This window comes from Pseudoliparis swirei, chromosome 10 (assembly GCF_029220125.1).
Source record: "Pseudoliparis swirei isolate HS2019 ecotype Mariana Trench chromosome 10, NWPU_hadal_v1, whole genome shotgun sequence".
Lineage (NCBI taxonomy): Eukaryota > Metazoa > Chordata > Actinopteri > Perciformes > Liparidae > Pseudoliparis > Pseudoliparis swirei.
In genome coordinates, this window is record NC_079397.1 from 6,030,677 (window position 1) to 6,055,822 (window position 25,146).

Here is a 25,146-nt window from a genome sequence, read left to right on the forward strand (position 1 = left end):
CCTACTACATATGTATTAGTTGTGACATGAAAGAAACCCTCACATTAGTGTCCCATGTCCAATATTACATTACATTATATGTCATTTAGCTGACGCTTTTATCCAAAGCGACTTACAATAAAGGTGTATTTAGGGGGAAAGTTAGAAGATGATGAACATTGTTTCATCTGTAAAGTGTGCTTCTCATGTAGGGTGATGGGCACACAGCAGGATAGAGATGGTTCCCATAACAACCACCTGATTCTTTTGTTTGAAGTTTGAAATGTGTACAACTTTATATATGGGGTTGTGAACGGGGTGTGTGTGTGCTGATATGTGTGTTTGTGTGTGTGCTGATATGTGTGTTTGTGTGTGTGTTGGTGTCTGTGCGCACGTGTGTTAGTGTGTGTGTGTGTGTGTTGGTGTGTGTGTGTGTTGGTGCAAGTGTGTGTGTTGAAACTTGGTGGTAGGGAGTAAGAAAGACTGTCCTACATTTACAAAGAAAGAAATAGTCTAAACGTGACTCTTCTGATGACTTTTAGCCTTCACTTTCACAGCCGGGTCAAATTGACCCGGGAACATCATCTCTGTTATATAAACCTGCAGGGGGGGGGTTGCAAATACATGATTTTTGTTGGTATTTCTTTTTACGTTGATTACACTAAATAAGGTAAGCAGAAGAAGTTTTATACAGAAAGAGTACTTAGAAGTATTTTTCCTAGATTTTCAAACTTTGAAACGGGTCAATTTGACCCGCAACATAACAGGAGGGTTAAAACATTAAATAGCCAAGAGTTTTTTTCAGCGTGAGAAATACGATGTGTGGCGGGAGTGCGTGACTTCAGACCGAAATGCGTGAGTCTCACACTCAATGCGTGACACTTGAGAGCCCTGGATGTAGACTAGCCAGCCCGTCTGATGGTTACTAAACACTGCCTGGCAGCCTCGAGCACACGCCAGAACCACTGAGCAGATTGTTCTGAACATGGCACACCAAGCGCAAGGAAATACGAAAGTATGCAGTGTGTGGCCTATTTTAGTTGCTCTATTTACATGTATTTTACATGCATTACATTCAGCTACATGGCACACAACCACATGTTAGTATATTTGCAGGGGATGGACCGGGTATTAGGCCAGAACATTGGATCCTCGAAATTTGAAATCCATGAAGGTCTTCTTAAAAAGTGAAATGACGGTTCATCACAACTTTTGTTTTATTTGTGTTGCTCCAATCATTGGTTCCATTCATTATGGTATTCGACAAAGTATTCGTCACTCTCTTCTGTGATTACTGCACTGGCATTAACAAAATGCAAACAATGCCAGATGGGAAACGTGCAGAGAAGCAGTGTGATGTCATTCTCTGATCATGTATATATTCATCCACTCTACATTTACACAGCAAGTTGTTTGCAATATGAATCCTCTTTTGAATTATTATCTAACTGCTTGCATTTATTGCCCTTTGAAAACAAGTTGTTCTCAATTCATTTAAATAAAATCAGATCCAGACACAACCTTGCAAAGTTATGCAGATTAATATGCATCCCATCTTTTCCATTTCAACACAAACCCAATGTTTGAACCTTGCTAAATTAACTTCACTAGCTAATTTCCAGTTTCCCTGGATTATGTTTATTGTCGAAAATATGGATGAATTAATTTTAATACATATTTGGTTTTGCATTCATGTGGATTATGACGCTGTCTGCCTGGTGTCACCCCACACTGGTTGAATAGCATGCACACATCGATTCAGTGAGCAAGGCAGGAAATTAAATAGCAGCACAGATAGATTAAAATAAATGGGAAACATGAAGGTCTGCTTGTCGCCTCCTGAAAAGGAAACGTGGCTGAAGACTAACCTCGATGGTGGAGAAGGGGATTTCAAAAGACCAATAGAGATCCAGTACGTTATGTGTAATATTGTTGTTCTTATGAAGCTAGTAATGGTGAAATATTGTTTTAAATGTCTGCTTTGACTAAATTTCACTTAAACTCCAGAATACATTCTGATACTTTCATCTATATTTTACTTAGTTCGGCCCATTTTTAAGTTAAGTATGAGCTTGAAAATTAAATCGGACAATAAAAAAATAAGGCCACTGTAGCAACAGCAAAACTAGAATGATAAAACTCGTCCATTTTCCACCTCAGCCATTCGTACATGATAATGACGACCACCACACGCTTACTGCAGCCATTTGTTAGTTTTCCATGTGAATTTTAAAGTGATTCAGCAAACAACTTGTCTCTGTTTTCTGCACACCGTTAATGTCAAGAGGTTACAGAGCTTTCTGGGTCAAACTATGAAACACTCGCAAATTAGCAGACGCTTACTAAAACTACTGCCACAACACTGACGCATAACTGAATGGAGCTTTTGTTCCTTCTCTTTTTTAAATGTCCCCATCATTATATTTACAATAAGCGATGACAAATTTGATTTGCAAAATTGTGATTCTGGGAGCACTTAAGGTTTTACTTCTATTCACATGAATACTTTAGCCAAAGCATTTCTGGTCGTTTTGTTGTTATTGTGGACCACAGGGAACCCAGGGGATTAGTGGTACATTCATTCCGGGGGTTATCCGTGGTTGCTGAACATGAAGCCAGTTTAAAGGAGTTAAATGTGGCTAAATGTGGAACCATATACACTGAGATATTAACCCAATCAAATGGCATGAAGGATGATTGATATGCTTGCTAATGGAGGTGGCTGGCACATCTCTGGGTGTGAGATCAGGTATGAGGTGTAAACAACAGTGAGCACTGGCAAGTGATGGTGGGAGATGCACAGTGCATCAATCACTGGTTGACAGCTGGGACAGACATAGGAAGCGTCATCATCAAGAGGAGTGGGTGCCCCACTACGTCAAACCAGTGTTGATTAGTAATTTCTGTAAAATCTAACCAGGAACCAAAAGCAACCTCTCCAACTGCTTCAAATCTAAGGATGTACGCCATCAAAGTAGCTGAAATCCCGCTATTCCCAAATGAAAGGGAAGGCTAAACAAAATAAAGATGAATTGGAGTAAGTAGGCAGTTCTGAAGGCATAATTAATCTTATTGGTTAAGGTGATATGTGGAGTCAATTAGGTGCATTAACTGTTGCCACATTGTTGATGTTGGACCACCTTGAAGACTCTTCTTAGAAGCAGTTTAACCCTTGTGTTGCCTTCGGGTCATTTTGACCCGATTCAATATTTAAGTGCCATCACCTCTAATGCAGATGCATGGCTACCTGCATACCTTGATGCCACCTATTCATCAAAACCAAGCACTGTAGCACATATATGCATTTGTAAATGCCCACATGACCTTATCTTCTGACCTCTAGCAACTCTTTGAGCTTCTGTCTCACAGGTCTCAATGTAGTGAGACCAGGTATCCCAGTGTGTTCTGGGGAAACCAACGCTGGCCTATTGTTTTATGTATATGTGGCTTTATATCCTCTTTGTTTCCTTAACCTGTGTTGATTTTTGGTCCAGTCTACCAAATATATAATAAACACAAATATGGACCATCATGTGTATAAAAGGGCTGATGCCTCTCATCCTCTTCACTGACTGTCCACTCCAGTCCTTCTGATCACAGCTGATTCACTCCATTGAATTAGCTCACAGCCTTCTGGGCTTCAGGCTCGGGGGCCATGTTGGAGCCTCAGTGGTGAATATTAGATTGCACGCCTCCAGATCTCATTAAAGGAAGCAACAGGACAATGTCTGCATCTCAAATGAGACCAGAGGCCATCAGGCATCCTGTCTCCCAGTTGGGTGTACTAATTTGATTGATAAAGTGTGAGTGTATGTATGTGGGTGTGTGTGTGGCATGGGGGGGGAACAGGAGGGTAAGATGTCCTTTTCAGTAAATATAATTAGGCGTTTTTTAGAAATTACACAATTGGGGGTATGTTGGAATGTGTGAATGTGTGCTGTAAATGACCAACATTGTACTGTCCAATACATAAACGGGTCATATGATAGACACTTACATTATCTTCAGCGAGAGGGGTTTCTTCCTTTCTTGTTTTCCTATCCAAACTGGCAGTTCTCTGAAAAATAAAAGGTTTGGTGTCAGCATCCATGAGCATTAAAAAAAATCTGATTTAAAGACATTAATTACACCAAGATATAAGCATGCACACAATACAACCCGTATATTCAAGACATTGTTTGGTATCATGTAATTAAATGTGCCAAATGAGTCCATGAAGAAAATAAGTGTTTGTTTTTTTCAAATTTCCTAATGTCCACTATCAAGTGAAAAGAAGTAGGATGATTCTCCAGAGAGGTGGCATGATAGCAGATAATGCTGTAATTAAACTATTCATTATGAAATCCATCATTTGTTATACAAAGGACTCTTTTCATCCTTTGCAATTGTGACATTATTATAATAGAAAAAAACACGACCTCAACACGGCCCCGCTGACATTTCTTTCCACATCACATTGATATTATAGATGGCCGTCATAACGGGTGTCTACGACTCAAAATAACTCGGGGGTTTTTGCATTTATTTAATAAAGCCAAAGTCTCTGCGTTCCTTTGTTAAGAAAATAATAGTGGCACCAAGAGAGAACAGAGGTAATCTTATCAATCAAATACCAGCATAATCTCATTCATACGACAGATGGGACTTTGTAGATGACGATTACCTTTCTTTTTCTCTTATTATGCATTTTTTCACTTTACAAAAATGTATTCGGCCCACAGTATCTATTTAACACAGTTGGTGTGAAAGTGGGAGGAAATAATTACACAGCGCACAATCAGGTGTCTATTATGAAAAAATGTCTCTAACCCAACTTCCATCCTCTATTTAAAAATGTTAATAAGTCTTAATCACTCAATAATTGGTGACAGAAATTGGTGGTCTCATTTGCAGGCGGCAGATGGCACGCCATAAAGCAGAAATACATAAACAACTTTGCAAAACATTTTCAAATCACTTGCTTGACTTAAATCTATATTTAATTTAATCCTGAATAAGAGGTAACTGTTATGTAATGAGGATAACTTTAGTGCAAGTAAAAATGTATTTCCTGCCAACATGTGGATAAAAACAACATTTCCCAATATTTACTGATGAATTCTACTCTGGATGGAAAGAGTTGGAAGAGAGAGAGGACAGAGGACGCTTTATGCTATCTATTGATTGCTAATGGCAGACCAGCTCTGGTAAAGATAGAAACCGGCACTAATTAGAGGCTGATATTTACCAGTCGACAGCACGAGGGCTTTGAAAGCCAACTCTGTGCTTTCATTGAAGAGGTGTTTCATGATTGTGCAACAGTCATGAGGGTTTAAAAAAGAAAAAAACGCCTCACCGTCTGCCCATTGGAGGGGCTGTATAGTCAAAGAATAGGCTTCAAGTGCCCGGGGCCCCCCAGTCAGACCCTTTAAATCATTGACACCCAATAAGCGAGTTGAAAAGGTTCTTAAGACATGACTATTTTTACAGTAGAGGCGGCTGTCCTGCCTTCAAAGGACACATGCATCATGGGAGCCTGCTGGAGGGGAGCTCAAATATTATTACCGTGCCAACATGTGGCACGATAACAATGAGCCGCTCTCATCAGCAGCAGAGGGACCGAGTCAGACCAGAGTGGCATCGTCGCTTCATGTGACGTCCTTGTTGTCTTTCTTTCAGGCCTTTTTTCATATCAACTGTTCCTTACATTATTTATCATAATATAAAAGTTGTATATTATGAACTGACATTTTTTTCCAGTCACGACCATGATGCAAAATGTATGTGTTAGTTTGAGGAAGGTTACAGCCTCCTCATCACTAACAATGACTGGATGTGTTGGTTGACCTGCAATATTTACATGTTTTATACACATGACCATTTATATTCAAAGAGTAAACTAAGTCTGTTCTCCACTTTTTTTTGATGCACAAATTGAAATATGCATATTAACAGGAGATAACAACCACAAAATAAGACTTTAAGATCTTTTTCGGAAACCAAACATTTTACTAATGCAGCTTTTTGCATTTGTTCAACATAACGAATGCTCTGACTATCGCAATCTTCCTAGATTCAAATATCTGAAACCAAGAAACTACTGACCATCCCATTTATCTCGCTCCTCTAGACAAAAACAAAATGTTCCCATGTGACAACACTGCAAAGCTCATATGGATTAGGAAGGACAGTCTCGTGAACAAAATACAAAAACACGATATTAAGCTTGGGCTCGTATTGTTGTTTAGATCTCAACATCTTTTTAATAAGAAGCTGACGGGACCGATGTTTAAGAAACAGTGGTTACCCTTCTGTTTAGCGGCGGGGACACAAAGCCAATATCCGGTACGGAGATATTACCCCTGGGAAGCAGAGCCTTCATCATTGTGTAGATCTCATGTCATCCTCTCGGTAGCCTTTGAAGGCAGGATGGAGCCACTGCCATTGTTTTCCCTCATGCTGGTGACTTCCTTCCCACCAGACAGGCAGCCTTGACAACAGTCAGGTTCATGGCAAGTTTGAATTTAGCTAAAATAATTTGGCAGAAGGGAAACAACCAGGCTGTTAGTAAACAGCCAAAAGATGAATCGACCTTCATTCTGTCAAACCTTTGCACGAGCGCACTTGTATTGTAGTGGGATGTGCTGAGACTGGCGTAAGAGACCCTCTGGTATCCTCCCAGTTTTTGAGTGATTTACATATCATACAGGAGTTATGGCTTGTTTTGTAAGGAGTGACATCTGGAGTTAACGCCTCTTCTCCAGGAAAAGCGATTGTGGATTTTGTTTCTGCTGACGTAGCGGTTGCGAATACAGGTACATAAAAACAAGTGATAACATGAACAAGCGATTTCATACTCGTCCTTTTACTCTGTTTTCTGGCACAACGTTGTTTACTTACATAGTGCAAGGAAAAAGGAGGACAGTCAGGAATCATGCATTGAATTTATTATTATAACATGTTGTCTGTTCATCCTCATGAAGGTCAACATGTAAAAATAAGTTGTCTCCATATTTCTTGGAAAATCCAACCTTGTGAAAAACAGAAAGGCATCAAATTAGTGAACCACTGCAGCTTTACGCTGCTCGTCTCACTTTACTGCAACAATAGTACGCTGTCTCAACTAAGAGTTACAGTACATGTGTATTGCTTAGTATTTTAATAATCACGCAGAACATTCAGACTTTTTAAAATAAATATTTCACAAACGACAAGTTACATTTTGCAGCAAACTGTGTACATCCTAATGTACTCCAGCTTTCGAGAAACAACCGAAGGACGGCTTAAAACTTCACAACTATAAAGCAAGATGTGGTCAATGAAGGTCGAGCACGTTTTCCATTATTCAAAACGCCATCTGGCCAAAGTAGGCGGTTAGGCTGTGATGCATCAGAACTGGCAACTGATTAAAGAAGATAGTGTACGTCAACCTTAGCAAAGAGAGAGACCCAATCGGCACCGAGAGACGAGACATCTGAATCCCTCCCGGGCTACATGAACGTTTATGTAAAACCAGTGGACCCAGGAGGTCTCCTGCTGCTTGTAAACAGAAACACAGGGGTAATGATTAACAAGAGGGGCTCCCGGTGAAGCACTTAAAGATCTATGCTTACAACTTTCATTTTCTCTTGTTGTGAATAGATTTAACTTCTTTTTTTCTCTCGAGATATTTAGGATAAATAACCTGTTTTAGAACCTTATATTATTTTTGGGGGGGGGGGCGCACCTGTGAAGGTTTTAGTCCTCAAACTCCATCTCCTCATCGACAGTGAAACCGGATGAAACCGGCCGGCCAAACTCATTTCTCCCCATCAGTTGCTAGAATAATGAAAAGCTTTGTGTTTCTAGTGTTTTTTTTGCAAATGAGAAAGAATGGATCTCTGCTGTCTGCGACTGTTTGATCCGTTGCTCCGGCCGGGCCGGGCCTGTCCGTCAACATTTCTCTCTCATGACATCAAAACACTGGATAATCGAGCCGCTACAGATGCTGGAAAGGGTGGGTGGGGGGGAGACCGTACGCGTTGCCTACTAATTATGCTGCCAGACATATCTCTTTGTCATCTGACTAAACTGTATGACATTTAACAATAAATTGCATTTTTTTTCTCATTTACATAGATGAATGTGCAAGAGGAACAATTGGAACTGAATGCATGCGAATGAAAAAAATGAATATGTGACAGGAATATACGAAACGGGCGTATCCACGGGGGCGCATCCACGGCTTCAGTTTGATTGTTTAGAAGGAGAGGATATGTTTGATTATTATGGGGATAAGTTTCTCTGGCTGACGTATGTTTACATCTCAAGCCAATACCAGCTCGGCGTGTTGGTGGAACACAAGTCGATAAGCAAAACTCAAATAGAATCTGACCCCCTGAAAACAATCGGGAACATTTTGTTATTTTTAGTGTATCTGTAATTGGTCACAAGGGCTCAGATTTACTGAGCAGTACTGAGGCAAGACTTTTTTTATGTTTTCCTCTGGAGCCGGAACACAGCGATTTACCTTGAAGCCACAGACATCCTCATCATGATGAAGCTGCAGTCCAGCTGAATGGATCGAATTTGAGCGTTAAGTAAATGAAGTGAACCTATCAAGGGTTGAGTAAATACAGTGAAGTGCTTCTTTCCTCAGTAAATGAAAGTTGGTTTGGGTCTCAATGAGCGCTACAAAGAACTTCAATAGCTGCCTGTGTGGAATAAAATGCCCTTGAAGCTGGCACTCAAATCCGACGGCATAATAACATTCAGATGGTCTCCCTGCGTGACGGTGACGCAGCACTGGCACTCTCCTGCGCTTTGCCCTTGAACGGAGAAGCCTTTACTCTTCTTCTTTTTTCTGCTCAGTATCTGCGGAAGAGGGAAAAACAGCAAGTGTCTCGCTCCCTGAGACACACGACTCCTTAATGCGGCAGTTGAAAAGGTAAGCAGACTTTGCATAACTTGAAGCCTCACATTGTTTATTGAAGGAGACAACCATGACCATGCGCGGCGTACTGCCAGGCTCGCCCCGGTCAGGATGACCCACTTTGGTGCCGAACATCAATCAAACACTGTTTAATTTGAAATGGAGCATCTTGAGCTTCAGCCAGTCTGCGTAAGCCGATGAAGGCAATGCCCTTGGGGGGGTTGAACCTAGATCCATAGCGCAATCCCATGAGAGATAATCTGTCTTTTGTTTAAAGACAACTACTATACCTTTTTTGGATGTTGCGACAGCGAGGAAAACCCGGTTGCTGATGAGATATTTCCGAGATTGACACAGAATATGAGCCAATCTAGAAAGTGGATGAGAGACTGTTTGACCTCTCCCTCCTGTCTGCTTAGGTTTGATCAGGATTCAATCCCCTCATGTAACACAATCAAACTGAATGGCGGCACTCAAGAGTCTGCACTCTGGATAATCATGCAATCAAATTGCATTATTTGGCTTCCACAGGTGCAAAGCGAATTCGGAGCGTTTGCCATTGAGGCGAAATTGAGCGTCATTTTTCTCGTTCGCCTCGACGGATATCTGCGGAAATCGGTCTTTTGCCCCTTGATATTTGAATGCTCGGTAATTGGGATGCTACACACCACAATTTCAGTGAGAGCGATCCTGTGAAGGACTTAAGTGCCACATTATAGTCCTCATTTACAAACATATACACTCTGTCCAGCCCTCAGGCCTGTCTCTTTGCCGACGGATTCATTTTTGCAAGATCCTTTTAGCAAAAAGCGAGGCAGATTTCGAAATCCATACAGATATGTAAACCATTTTTTGTTTGTTTCTAAGTTACCAGCTTCACTTCAAGTAGTCTCTCTCCAAATCAACCATGCATTAAAGACGTGGCATTAGAGCTTCAAAATGGGAGCTACTTGTAATGCCATGTAATGATGTCTTTGCAGAATGGGAACTACCTCTCTGATGTCACAGTGAAAACGGACGTTGTTACTGCATGCATATGGCGCATGAATAGCAAGATGAGAAGAAAAGAAAAAAGATCTCGCCAAGGAGGAGTCTTTTTGACTTCACCAGCCCTGTTTTAATGGTTGCTAGTCAACACCAGTGGTGTATAAAGTACCCAAAAGTCATACTTGAGTAAAAGTAAAGATACTTGACTGGAAAATTACTCAAGTAAAAGTAAAAGTCACCTATGAGAATACTACTTGAGTAAAAGTATTAAAGTATCTGATTTTTTTGTACTTAAGTATCAAAAGTAATTTTCTGATATTAAATGTACTTAAGTATTGAAAGTAAAAGTAAAAGTAAATGCTGCTAATAAAAAAAACAAAGGGTCAGAATTTTGAGAATTATGAAGTTTATTTGTTTGGGTGCTGTGGCCGCCATGAACAAGGAGTATGAGCTAGGATGAACTTAGCAATATATGAATACTATGAAATTACTAAAATATAAAAACACGATTAACACAGAAAAAAGCAGAACCAAAAGTAACAACTAGAATCATCACTTGAAACTGAACAAATTCTTGTTCATCTTCAAAAGAAGTTGATTTTCAAAATGGCCAGATGTCAGTGTGGCTCTTCTGGGGCTGAAGACGAGTCCTGCGATGCTGAAGAGCCGTTCACATGGTGCAGGTAGAGTGTGTCTAGCTTCACAGGCCCTGATGCAGGTAGAGTGTGTCTAGCTTCACAGACAGCCTGAACACAGTTGGGAAGCATTTCAGCAAGTCAATGATCTGCTGAACAGGTCACGTCTCCATCCAGCCGTTTGCTGCTGTCACGGGCTTGAGATGACGAAGAAGAAGTCCTCTTCATCAGATGAACTGGACCTGGTGGCATCACCTAGCTGCAGGGAGGGTTCTTCCATGTGCTGCTTGATGTAGTCCATTCCTGAAATAAAGTGAGGGTATTATATACATGATAGAATTAATAACATGTCATGACCCCAACCTAAAGTTTAGTACAAAATAGTTTGTTTTAATTTGAGGTTTATACATTTAGTTTCATGCACTGTCCGTGCATCCAGAGTTGATTTGTGAATATGTACTTGTATCTCTGTAGTTAAACACAACAACAGTCCCAAATCAATATCCTCGGCATTACTGGACCGTCACTCTTATAATATTAATACAAATAATACTAACAATGCTGTAATGATTAGCATTATATTATAGCCAAGACGACTCAAATCAACAAATTATCACAACTGTCAACACTTCTTCAGCTCATTAACTCGCTAGCGATCCGTCTGCTGCACTCACGCTAATTGTCTCATTTAATTGACGATAGCTAGCGAACGTTAGCCTAACATACAACATGCGTAGGACAATCAGACACCTGTCTTCCCCTCTCCTGCCAAAGATATAACTTACTACAATCCTGTGGGCAACACTGCTAGATATCTTAACAGGTTTATGATGATTATCAAAACTAAACATTAACGTTGCGGCTCATGGGATTAATCTTAATTTACCTCAATGTGTTTCCTGAGGTTGGATGGTGTGTTTTTGAAGGCCAATATCTCCGTAGCTTTCGGTCGGCATAAGAGGCACTTCATCCGGTAGGAAGAAACTTTCACTCCGACAAAAGAAAAGAGTTCGCCCAAATATGGCCACGGACGTTGATCTTGGTCCCCGTGGTTGTTCGAGTAGCTTCCATTGCTGCTCCACATGAAATGAGTTGTATCTGTAGCCGCTCGCTCGCATCCTGGGCATCACTGGGAATAGAAAACACGCGGCAAGGACCACTGATCCCCAACCTGGTGTTCGTGCTGCGTTCAGGTGCGCTGCGGTGTGTTCCACGCAGTCCCCGATGTTTCTCATGATTATTTTTTCCGTAGTAACGAATAACGATACTGTTTCAGGGGAAATGTATCGGAGTAAAAGTACAAGTTTTCATTGCAAAATGTAGTGAAGTAAAAGTAAAAGTAAACAGAAATATAAGTAGTAAAATAAAGTACAGATACCCAAAAAAACTACTTAAGTAAAGTAACGAAGTACTTCTACTTCGTTACTATACACCACTGGGCAACACTTATTAGTGTGCTCCACTGATGAGAATCGGAGGGATGAGATGTATGAACCCGAAGTTAGACCTCCGCTAAGAATTAAATCTCTTCAGGGACAGTTTGGGAAAGGAACTCCAACACCTGACACCACTGCTCTGGTGAACCTCAATATACAGAGTGTAGAAACAAGTTTATTCAGCTATTTGTCAGCTTTAGGAGTACTTAAAATGTCAGCCTTGGACATTTTGCATTACATCACTAGTTGCGACTGTGGCTCAGTAGTGTGCAGGGTCGTCCTTCAATCAGAGGATCGGCGGTTCGATGCACTGATTGACCGATCCCCGGTAGCCCACGTCGATGTGACCTTGGACAAGATACTTAACCCCAAAGTGCTGCCAGAGCTGTGTCTACGGTGTGTGAATGTTAGTTACTGCTGATGTGCAGGTGGGCCTTAGCCCCTCCCATCAGTGTATGAATGGGTGTAAATGGGTGAATGATGTCATAGTGTTAAAGCATTGAGTGGTCGAAAGTCTACAAAAGCGCTTTACAAGTATATTCCTTTACCATTTACCATTGTTTGGATGTTCTGAGGAATATTCACAAATTAAACTGAAATTTTAATTCCCTTTCTTTGGCAAGAAAATCCATATGTGATTGGTGTTTGGATGTGTGTACTAATTTGATTAAAATTGTGATTTCCAATAGGAGGAAATGTAAGTTTTATTGTGGGTACCTATTTGCTGTGAGTCTTGACGGTCATATCACCACAGGACCAATGAATGAAACACAGATATTTAGTAACCCTGGGACAATACGCCATGACCGACACGTGGAATGACAATCGGTACGAACGTTAGCAAACTACGCTAACTAGCTTCTACTTTCCAAGTGCAATACAAACAAGGACATCGGAATTTGCCCGCCCCCAATTGTAGACTGGTTTAAATGAGACACGTATCCACTGACTGGGCTTATTGAAAAGGATTCAAAAGCAATTTACCATCATTCAATAGATTAAGGATTACAATTTAAAAACTGTGTCTACTTTATTTGACTATGTTCCTCCCTTGAATTTGTTTCATTTAGTTACTAGTTAATTAAACTGGAGGGTGTAGAGAGCTGTGTTTTATTTAAATTCCAGTCCAGAAAAAGCACAAGCTATGCCTCACACTTAAACCCAGTCGTGTCTTTTCAAGGCATTGTATTCAGGTCTATTCTTGGTTGCTGGAGGAAGTGGAATGTACCATTTATGTTGCTGAATATAAGTGGAAAGCCCAGGGTGGCGAATGAAGCCTTTAATCACTTGACACCAAAAAAGTTTGACTTCCGACATTTCAGATTGCCTTGACATTTCCTTCCATCAAACTCCATTACGGCTGCGGAAAATATTATATAATGCGATTATAGCCAGTATCTACGGAAAAAGAATAATGTAAAATTCAACAACAGGCAGGGTGTGTTTGAATTTTCTATACCCATATAATGAGGTTACTCACATATCACTTTACTGTTTTATTAGTGACAGATATGCCTATTTGCCATTTTTTTATGATTAAGGGGAACGTAAGAAGAAAATGGAGCTGGAGAATTGAACCACTTCTGCAGGAAACTTTTAGTGTTTGAAATGAGCAAGTGTGACCTTATGATAATTCAATTCAATTCAGTTTATTTGTATAGCCCAATTTCACAAATTACAAATTTGTCTCGGAGTGCTTTACAATCTGTACACATAGACATCCCTGCCCCAAAACCTCACATCGGACCAGGAAAAACTCTCAAATAACCCTTCAGGGGGAAAAAAGGGAAGAAACCTTCAGGAGAGCAACAGAGGAGGATCCCTCTCCAGGATGGACAGAACAATAGATGTAATGTGTACAGAAGGACAGATTTAGAGTTAAAATACATTCAATGAATATGACAGAGTGTATGAATAGTTCATAGTAGGCATATTCCACGATGGAGACCTCCACGATCCATCAGGCAGATGGCGGTGGGGAGGAGGAGTGGGCGGAGTCTGAACAGTGGGCGGAGTCTCAACAGGACAGTGGCGTAGTCAGGAGCAGGAATTCCACGACCCAGACCTCGATGATCCATCAGGCAGATAGGATCTATGCCGTCTCATAGGGTCCGATGACCCCATGAGACGTGAAGTCAAAAGGACTCCGGGGAGAAAGCAGAGTTAGTAACGTGTGATTGAGAGATGAAAATTCATCCTTAAGGAGAGAAAAAAGAGGAGATAGGTACTCAGTGCATCCTAAACGTCCCCCGGCAGCTATAAGCCTATAGCAGCATATCAAGGGGCTGGACCAGGTGAACCTGATTCAGCCCTAACTATAAGCTCTGTCAAAGAGGAAAGTCTTAAGTCTACTCTTAACCCTTGTGTTGCCTTCGGGTCATTTTGACCCGAATCAATATTACACCCTCCCCCCGCTTTAGGATTAATTTGACCCCATTCAATGTTTAATGTCGGTGTTCTTTCGGTAGTCAACAAACAAACATAAAGTGCCTCACACTTAAACTTGGAAAATAATATTAATTCTAATAATTTTCTGGAGGTTTTAATTGCTGGCGTCAAATTGAACCCAAAGGGTAAAATATGTTAGTAAATATAAAGGTAACAGGAGGGTGAAACATTGAATCGGGTCAAAATGACCCAAAGGCAGGGGGAGGGTGTAATATTGATTCGGGTCAAAATGACCCTAAGGCAACACAAGGGTTAAACGAGGTGACTGTGTCTGCCTCCCGGACTGAAATTGGAAGCTGGTTCCATAAAAGAGGAGCTTGATAACTAAAGGCTCTGGCTCCCATTCTACTTTTTAAGACTCTAGGAACTACAAGTAGTCCCGCATTTAGTGAGCGTAGCTCTCTAGTGGGGCAATATGGTACTACAAGCTCCTTAAGATATGATGGTGCATCACCAATCAAGGCTTTGTACGTTAAGAGAAGAATTTAAAAAGTGATTCTTGATTTTACTGGGAGCCAGTGCAGAGCAGCTAGTGCAGGAGTGATGTGATCTCTTTTCTTAGTTTTAGTGAGAACACGAGCTGCAGCATTCTGGATCAACTGGAGGGACCTAAGAGATTTATTAGAGCAGCCTGATAATAAGGAGTTGCAGTAATCCAGTCTCGAAGTAACGAACGCGTGAACCAATAAGCACACAACACCTGAATTACATGCACACACACACTTGTTTAGATTGTCCCAAATAGTGCTTATTTATTTTCATTTCAAGACCAATACTCTTTAAAAAAGGTGCATTTGCCTTTTTGTTGCCGTCATTTCCTTTGATCTCAACCACATCAAGATCCAGTTCATTAGTTTCAGATTGAGTGCTGGGTATTTTGCAGTTAAATGAGTAGAGAAAATCAAATTGTTGGGCTCATCCTACTCTCCAATGCTTTCTTTTGTAATCTTTGAGGAGGCCCGTCTAATGAGCTCCCATGAAATTTGGTTTTCCACACCAGACGATAAAACCTCATTGTGTTCGGCGAACATTTATTCCTTTCCTCTCCACCCTCAGCGCATTCACAAATGAGGCAGCTTGAATGTGAGGAAGCTGTCAAGTGTACGCTCAGTCATAACCTAACAGTCGCTTTGATACGACCCTTCAGACGAACAGAAAGGGTTTCTAGGTACTAAGTTAAGTGCGGTCAGTCACACAGACCAATTGGCTCTTGCCTTATGAAGGTTAAGGAGTTATTGGTCCCTTTGTGACAAGACTTTCTTTTAATCGATAAATAACACAATCTGCAGACCTTTTGCAGCAAAATGTACATGAATAAACAAAAATAGTTAAAAGTTTTAGGTCATATTCAAGGTCTGATAAAGACATTGGCTGATATCTGATTAAACCCGGAATACATTCAATAACTGTCCCTTTCTCAACTATCTGTTATAATTAAAGATCATTTTTATGGAAAATAAACTATGGTTGAGGTTGATATCATAGGGTTGGGTAAAGATCATTGTGATGTTTGATTAAAAAGGCCAAATAAATGTCAGGTTCCGAACAAAAGTAGGTCAGCCGATGAGTTTGAAGTGTAGTGCATAACACACCAGACCTTTGCTGCCTTTCATACAGAAAGCAACAGGTTTTCCATGTTAACAACAACAAGGGTATTGTCATTGAGGTGGCTGTCTGTGGGCCTGAGTGCCCTACAAGCTTATTTTTGGCCCGCTGTCAGTATTTAAATGGATAAACAAAGGTACTCTTGTACATCAGGATACAACCTGCATCATCTAGCAGCCACATATATTATACTGTTTTAATCAAGTTTGTTTGAGGGCATGGTTTGACTGGGACGTGAAGCTGGCAGCGGTGGACAGACAAATTGAATTAGTCCCGCTGCAGACGATACAGGAAACCTCTGGGGAGGGAGCGCTCACCTAGAATTCAGAACAAATAATTTAACCACTGCAGATGAGAATTGAAAGAATTGTTTTTAATGGCATGAGTTCGGCTATTTTAAGTGTTTTTAGTTTTACAGATTCAATACAAAAAAGTGGCTTTTTGAAAACGTGTTTTCACATGAGTTTTAAGCAGTGGCGGTTCGTCCATAGGGGGCGCTAGTGCGCCGCCCCTCTTAAAATTTGGAGATGAAAAAAAAAGTAGAAAAAAAAAAATCCTGTCAAAAAACATTATATGCCAAATCATTTAAATAGTAAATATACCGTGTTGACGCGCTAAATGTGTGTGGGAGACCGTAAGCCCCTGTCAACAACCACTTAAGTTAATGTGAAAAAATATAATATATCGCCATTATCACGGAGAGAAGCCCCTCCCCTTTTTCGAGGCGCTGGTCTAACGTGTGTGTACGGCATCGATACAACATTTCAGTCGTTTTGGCAATGACCGGCTTCACATTGGCGGATGAAACTGAATCTTGGTGCGCACAAATGTGCACGCGATTGGATTATTCGGCAGATCAGAGACCCGTATGTTCCCTCAGCCCATAGAGCAGTGTTGCCAGGTCCGCGGTTTTCCTGCGGAATCGGGCCACTTTTGAAGTGTTGCGTGGGTTGAATTTTTTGTCCTTGGTTCGGTAGACCTATTTTGCATGCAAATTACATGAATATCTTTAAATAAAAATCCATATTTTAAATGAAATAATTTATTCATACCCAAATCCTACCAAACTGACTCCAGATCAGCACGTACACACATTTTATTTATGATAATATACTGTATCTAATTACACAAGGCCATTTTAGGACCTAGGTGAAATAACTTGAGGGAAAACTGCTTTTAATGCTGGCAAACTAAACATATGTTGTTACTTTGTAGATATTACAATACAGTTGGCAATGATAGCAATGCTGTTGGACTTTAAAAGCAGTGTATATGGTTTGGCACGGGCATATTTTGAGTTCTGATATTCGGCTGGTTTTTGGGCTGGTTTTATCTCACAGACCTGGCAACCCTGCCAGGGAGCTCCACCTCCACCTCCACGCAGGTACGCGAGCAACATAGCTAGCAGAAGCTTGTTGTTAGCATGGCGTCGGTGACTGAAAACTCTGTGGTATCTCTACGCGAAAGACCTTTCAATCGACGGTCAGATATTGACAAGAAGAGGCTGAAAGAGTTGGGACCCGAACATCCGGAATTAAAAATTCAGCAGCAAATCGCTGACCGCGGGAGGACGTACACCCGGAGATTCTCCTCTAGCCGATATGCTAACCGGAGCTGGTTAGCTGAATGCTCCATGAGTAATTCGTTTTTTGTTCCCCCTGTCTGTTGTTCCAAAGTCCTGGGACCAGTGGTGTAGTGGGCGTTGGACGCGGGGGTACGCCGTACCCCCACTTATTTGGAGCATGATTTTTTTTTTTTTTTTTTAAATAGTCTAATAAATATAAAAATCATTGCCAGTGTTATCAGTTGCAAGTGTGTATGTGTTGTCATAATGACAACATAATACATTTCACAGTAATTATAATAAAAAATAAAAACTATTTCTATTATGATTCGTCATCACGCTCGTGATGCAAAAAGCAGACGGCGCTGCGCCAGAGTCCTGCAAAAACAGCGATTCCGGGTGGTATTTTTTCAACAAAAACGTTTCGGGATTATGAAACCAAATAAATGCACGATTGTTGCATAACAATATGATAACGTTCCGTTTTTAATAACTCACGTTTTTGGGAGGGGCGGATGACCATCTAATTATTAATATATGTGTCTACATACTGTACGTGAATATAATTAAATGGAATGAACGGCATAATTTATGCCTGGCCTGGTGGCGCTCTTTCAGCATCTGGACAGCTCCTCAAACTTTGATGTGATGACAGTGTCAATGTCACTGACGCGATCCCGCCGCGTTCTTTGCACGACTTCTTTTCTAAAAAGAATTTAATTCAGAAGAAGAAAGAGGCTAGCAGCACCGAAGCAGCTACAAGTGAAGCTGCTACTACATCACCAGAAGAGCCGCCTGAAGACGTGGATAATGCTAGCAACGTTAACTGCGCTAGCAACGTTCCCCTGGCTAGCTCTAGCTCAAGCTCACCTTTCCCAGATATATGGACGGAGGAGATGTGGCGGAGGAAACAAGACGCATACCCATGGATAGATTGCAAAGCTGGAAAACTGGGCTGCAAAGTATGTACATCAATTTCGGATTTATCCGTTTTCAAAACACAAGGATCAAGATTGGCGGATGAATGGCGTTCCTACACCGTCACTTACAGTGGAAAAGACAAGAGCGGAATGTTAACGTCCCTCAGAAAAAAAATCATCAAACACAAAGAATCAAATGGACACACCACTGCGCAGCGGATTCAAGAGAACGCCAAAAAGGAGACACTTGAGAAGGTCTGTGACAACATGAATGCATCAAAGCTGAAAGCTACATGTGCTGTATTCCGGTCTGCTTATTACTTGGCACAGAACGACAGACCATTTACTGGAGTTGCAACACGAAAATGGGGTTGACATAGGCATCGGTTTGCACTCCAGGTACAGTGCATCACAGATAGTGGACCATATAAGTTCAGAGATGCGTAAAAAAGCATGCCAAAGAATCCAAGCTATCGAAGGTAAAGTTTCGATTCTTATAGATGAGTCAACGAGTCTGGGATGCAAAACGACCATGATTGTCTACCTCAAATGTGAAACGGACAAGAGCTGTGAACCACATTTTATGTTTCTGGATTTGATCGAACTTCCAGACCAGAGAGCCGACACAATCATGCAGCACTTGCTGAAATGCCTCCAAGGACATGGCTTCGATGACGCTTACTTGAAGAAGCATTTAATTTCATTTGCAAGTGATGGAGCGAGCGTGATGTTGGGACGGAAAGCAGGTGTAGCCAAACAGCTTTCGGAACTGTACCCCAATATAATCACCTGGCATTGCCTGAACCATCGTTTAGTGCTGGCTGTGGGGACACGGTGTCTGACGTGAGTGGTGTGAATCATTTCCAGGCATTTATGGACAAGTTATACACTTTGTACAGCAGATCACCCCTAAACCAGAGAGAGTTGGCTGAGTGTGCTGCTGATTTGCATAAACAAATAGGAAAAATAGGCCGTGTGTTGAGCACGAGATGGGTGGCCAGCTCCTATCGCACAGTATCCGCTGTTTGGAATAACTTCGAGTCACTATGTGCACACTTTAGCTTTGCGAAGACAGATGAGAAACGATCAGCAAACGATCGAAAGCTGTATGAAGGTCTGTTAAAGCGGCTGACTTCAAAGCAGTTCCTTTTAGATTTAGCGCTCATGTGTGATACACTGAATGAGTTAGCCCTGTTGTCAGAATGTTTGCAAAAGCGCACGACATCAGTAGCCTACGCCGACAAACTGATCCACCGGAGCATTCGTTTTATCAATGGACTGGGGGAGCGACCTGGGACCAAGGTCCTTGCAGCTGAAAATGCCATATCAGAAGGCAGACTGGGCACAGTTGTGCTCACAGACAACTCAAAATCGTCACCATCAATCGTCAACAATTTCTCCGGAGTCTAAGCAACAACCTTAGCCATAGAATGTTCACTACTGCATCATCTCGTGGAGCAGCCTCGCAGGCCCAGTCGGACACAGACTATGTTCACTTGCTCGCTCAACTGAAAGTCCTGGAACGCGACAACTGGCCACCAGCTCAGAACATGCCGCCTGGCTACGGAGAGGTGCAAGTGAGTGAACTGTGCCAACGATTCAGGCTGCCGACTGTAAGTGCAATAAATGCATTCCGAGACTTTGTGGAGAGCACTGTAGACGATGCTACACCTGCCGAGCTCAGGCCCTTGATGAACTGCACTAGACTGATACCATGCAGCACGGCAGAATGTGAAAGGGATTCAGCCAGATGAATCTGATCATCACCCCAACGCGCAACAGGTTGCTGGTTGAACGGGTATCCACCTTGATGTTCATAAAGCTACATGGTCCACCTCTGACCCAGTGGGATCCGACAGGATATGTAACAACTTGGCTGAGACGACATCGCTCAGCTGAAGACAAGAGGTCACGACAGGCTGCAGCCGAATCTGGCAAGGATCCAGACCCACTGTGGCGTTTCCTCTGAATGATTTCAACGGTGAGTAACACAGATTTTTTGCAGCAACTAAAGTAGGACTAGGCATACCGGTGGTTTCTGTAGACCTGTCTGCCCGTTTTGTGATTGCACTGCACGCGTGCGCACTTATGTGGCATTGTTTGGGATGACCTAATTAAAATAGCGTCCCCCCAGTAAAAAAATCCCCACTACACCACTGCCTGGGACTGAAACTCTCTGGACTACAACGGGGTGAGGGATCTACAGAGCTTCAGACAAGTGTAAAGCACGAATCTTGCCGCAGTTATCTAGCTAAGAGCATGGAGCTAACTCGCTAACAGCTGTTAGCGAGTTAGCTTCATGCAGAGCAGTAGGAGACCGAACTGGCATCGAAACACAACGAAGAAGTTCTGAAAAACAGACACATTCCCTCAAGAATAATGAAACAGGCTGGTTACAGACATGATTGACTTTAACCAGAGAGTTATTGATAAGTTTGCCAACTTTAAAGAGAGGAGGCTACTTGTCTTTACAGTAGTGGGTCTGCTCTGTCACCCAATGTAACATGTGATCTCTTTCTGACTCTATTCTGCTCTGAACCTCTTTCATGTGAGGGTGAAGCTCTTTTATTTTGTAAACCTCTGAAACCCAGCCCAATGTTCCTTCAAGCTGCTCTGAACCTCTCATGCCCAAAGTCACAGTGTGTTGATAGTTGTTATTGGACAGTGTTGAGCACGCTGTGTTCTTGAAATAAAGCTTTGTTTTTTACAATATTCTACTCAAAACCTCTTTTCTTCTCATTGTTGAGTGCTATTTAAACTGCGCCCCCCCCCACTAAAAAATTCACCAGCCGCCACTGGTTTTAAGAAATGTTGACACAAATTTCAACCATATTTCTTATAGGAGAAAAATGTAAATCAGAAAGGAGGAGAGCTATATTGTTAGTTTTTTATTTATTTAATCTTGTAATAAAAAACAGTCGTTTGAAGGAGATGTTATCAGAGCAAGGGAATTATCCCCGTTTAGCTTCTTAACACCCGCTCATATACACAATTTGTGACATCTAGCTTTTTGGTATTGACAAAAAGATTATTGTATCGTGATACCTGAATATCTCTCTCCCCCACCCACTCACAAACACACACTTTAAGCACTGCCCTGCAGGCCCTTGTCAACGTCTGTCATAGCACAGTGTGATTAATAACATTAATTATGGGACATGGAGTTGTGCATGCTGGCTCACTGGAACAATAATGCATTTGATCAGTTGTTGTGTTTTAGCCTTTCTACGACATGTCAAAACGGCTGCTGTGAAACTACGACGCTACACAATCACATGTTGATGGCAGACTGTGTATCCCGGAAAAACCAGACGTGTACCGCAGCTTCAATGTCGCGTGAATGCTGCATGTAAATGTGTCTATTGGGATAATATCTGCATTAAATCATCAGACATTTCATAAAAAGGCAGAGTGGAGATGACTGACTGCAACCATAATAACTACAACGTGAGCGGCGTCTTCACAGCGGGAATGTTGACGCTGTGAAGACGACCATCGCTCACCTTGTCAATTATGTTGTCAATTATTTTCAGCAGAATTCAACTTTAATGTTTTATGTCATACTTGCCTGAAGGGAATTCGTTGCATAGTTATCAAATGACAACAACAACAAAAAAATTTAATTGTCATGTTTAATCTTAATTGACATGAATGAATATAGAGTCTCACCCACCTCCTTTCACTCCACCACTAAAGTCCATTTCCATGATAATTTAAATGCTCGGTTGCGCTTCAGCATTGCCTTTAATAATCTTTTGGAGAGAATCAAGTGGACTTTTCTTATTGTTGAGCCCTGTGCAGTATGTGGTCCGAGTCCAGCAGCAGTTGCCAGGGACGAGCCTATGTCCAACCTCCGGTCTATGACAGCGGGGAAGCCAGCAGGATGCACGCAGGATCCGGCTGTGTCGCATCACATTGGCATTTTCAGTATTCTATGAGTCATGCGAATTCAACCTTTTTAAATGACCTTTATCTTTCGTGAAGAAGTGGGAGCACAGCGTCCAGCATGTCGACCTGAGCCCCAAAAAAATGTCCAAGTTCCCTGAAAATCTCAACCGCGATTTGTCAAACATCTACTTCTTATGAAAAGAACAGCGCTTTGAATTAATGAAGCAGGGGGGAGCCGCTGTTATAGGTTAATAGGATGCAATCAAAGTTAGCATAGTCTCAGTGAATGTGTTTCCATGGATGAAAGGCCAAATTCTGTGAGCCAGCAATCCACCGGCCTAAGAAGACAATAGTGCCTCCTACGGGGATGGATACAGGGAAGTTTGCAGATTAAGGTCCAGGGAGTTATGACGCAAGAGGAAAAGTCCAGTCCGTCTGATTGGTCACACCACCGACGTCGTCTCTCTGTCACAGCGTGCTCCGGTTAATCAGCTTTTCTTTTTTTTCCGTTCTGGCAGAAGGGACACAAACCTCCATGGCTCATGTCCATTATCCTTAATTACCTGAGCAGTGGGCTGCAGATGAGGCTCAGTGTGGAGACGGAAAGCGTGGGCCGCATTACACGAGATCCTCCGTCAAGATTTGAACACGTTGAAAGCGGAACGAGAGAACCTCGACACCTTTCAGCTTTCCTCAAAGGCCGCGATGGAGTTCGTGAATAAAGAGCGTCGTGCTGCTTTTTGCGGAAAATGACATGCTAATTTGACCTATTGATTTTTATTTTTTTTATCATTGCATCATATTGCCTGAGATTCAGACCTTCTCAGAATAACATAACAGCTAATCAAACCTGCTCAAATGAGAAAATGAGCTCCCAGCGTGGTTAACCCTCCTGTTATGTTGCGGGTCAAGTTGCTAGTAAATTAAAGGAAAAATATTTGTTATTACTTTAAACTGCTTCTGCTTAACTTATTTAGTGTAGCCAATGTAAAAAATAAATAAATACAAATATAATGTATTTGCACACCCCCCTCCCCCCCCTGGTTTATATTACAGAGATGATGTGAAAGTGGAGGCAATGAGTGGTCAGAAGTGTCAAGTTGTGAGACAGTCTTTCTTACTCCCTCCACCATGTTTCACCACATTTCACACACACACACACACACACACACACACCTGTTCAAAGCCCCATATATAAAGTTGTACACATTTCAAACGTCAAACAAAAGAACCAGGTGGTTGTTATGGGAACCATCTCTATCCTGATGTGTCCATCACCACACATGAGAAGCACACTTTACAGAGTAAACAATATTTCTCATCTTCAGACGTTCCCCCTAAATACACCTTTATTGGATATGGGACACTAAAGTAAGGGTTTCTTTCACGTCTCTCCTCATAAATATGGTCCTAAAGGACTTCTAATAGACTGTCTGACAGCGTCACACACACATACACAGCGTCACACACACCCCGTTTCATCACAATCTCAGACGCACACTCTCTCTTTCTAACGACCCACCTGTGCGAGAAATACAGATATTATTTTGACGGAAAACTCCACGCACACTTTTATCAGGGGAGGGGCCAAACATACAAAATGGTTGCTGAGAAGTCCTACAACATTACACTCTGCAGATACATACGACTGCACCAAGAGGATGACTGTGTGCTGGCCTTTGGTCATCTTCTATAATATAATGTATGCATCTTAACGCTATAAATAAACAGAACTAAAGTTTACTTTCAATACAAATCCTTTATTTGATTTGTTGTGAGCGGGTCAATATGACCCTGGCCAGCACAGGTGTCTCATCTCTATTTATCTACATCACCCCATGAAAAAAAGAAAATTACAAAATAAATGTCATGGTAGACGTATGCTATTTATATTTTTCCAATGTACCTAAAAAATTGTTTGAAGATGTATTTTTCATTAAAACAAGTCAGTTGTCCTGATTGAAATCTGATCAATGGAGGGGTGAATAACTCAATTCCACAAAAAACTAATTGAATTGTTACCAATGGTGTTGGTGATGAGATACGAACTATAGTTTATAGGATTTATTGGTTTCTGACAACTTTTGTATGATTCAACATTCACTGGGTCACATTGACCCGGAACATGGCTGTACCTAAGAAACCAACATAACAGGAGGGTTAAGTGCAGCCTCTGTCGACTTTCCAATCAGCAACCTATTCAACAGTGAAAAGTATTGTGAAAGAGCACTTGTAGTCTCGACTCCCCGACCCCAGAGGCATCATCAAATCATTCATTATTTAAACTTAAAGATGCTAAATTCGGAGCAATAATAAACAAGGAAACGGCTATTTGCCATGTGAGGACATAGGGGAGTAACATCCACCTGTCTAAGAGACCGAGCATTCGTAAGATGTGATATAAAGCAAATAAAAGCAACATAGCTAACACTACTTTATACTTAAATGTAGTAATTAATAGAGCATAACAACAGATTAGTATATGCAAAACTCTTGTGATTACCGCGGATGGTACATTTGGATGCTAATGTAGAAGTGGGCTATTAAATTGGTTCAGCTTTGGCAATATGTCGTGCATGTGATCATTGTCAGTCAATCCTCTGATTTCAGGACGCTCCATTTCCTCTTTTAATTGGAACTTAATGTCCGTTAGAGATACCAAAATGAGGACTGTAATTCCCTGGCGCCACTCTGCAGTCATTCTCAAAGCTTGGCGAACAAAAGCTTCCATTGTCATCCTCAGTCTCGGCATGCAACTTCTGAACCGATCCTTTTACCATTTGCATTTCTGCAT

General features: G+C 41.5%; 1 protein-coding gene across 1 annotated transcript in view; it reads right to left on the reverse strand.

The window, feature by feature from the left end:
- The window catches only part of syt1a (synaptotagmin Ia), a 166,366-nt gene that overhangs the window by 116,267 nt on the left and 24,953 nt on the right, over positions 1-25,146 (reverse strand). Inside the window, exon 2 of the mRNA XM_056425497.1 lies at positions 3,977-4,036. The gene's annotated coding sequence lies outside the window, so the exon portion shown is untranslated. The remainder of the gene's footprint in view (positions 1-3,976; positions 4,037-25,146) is intronic.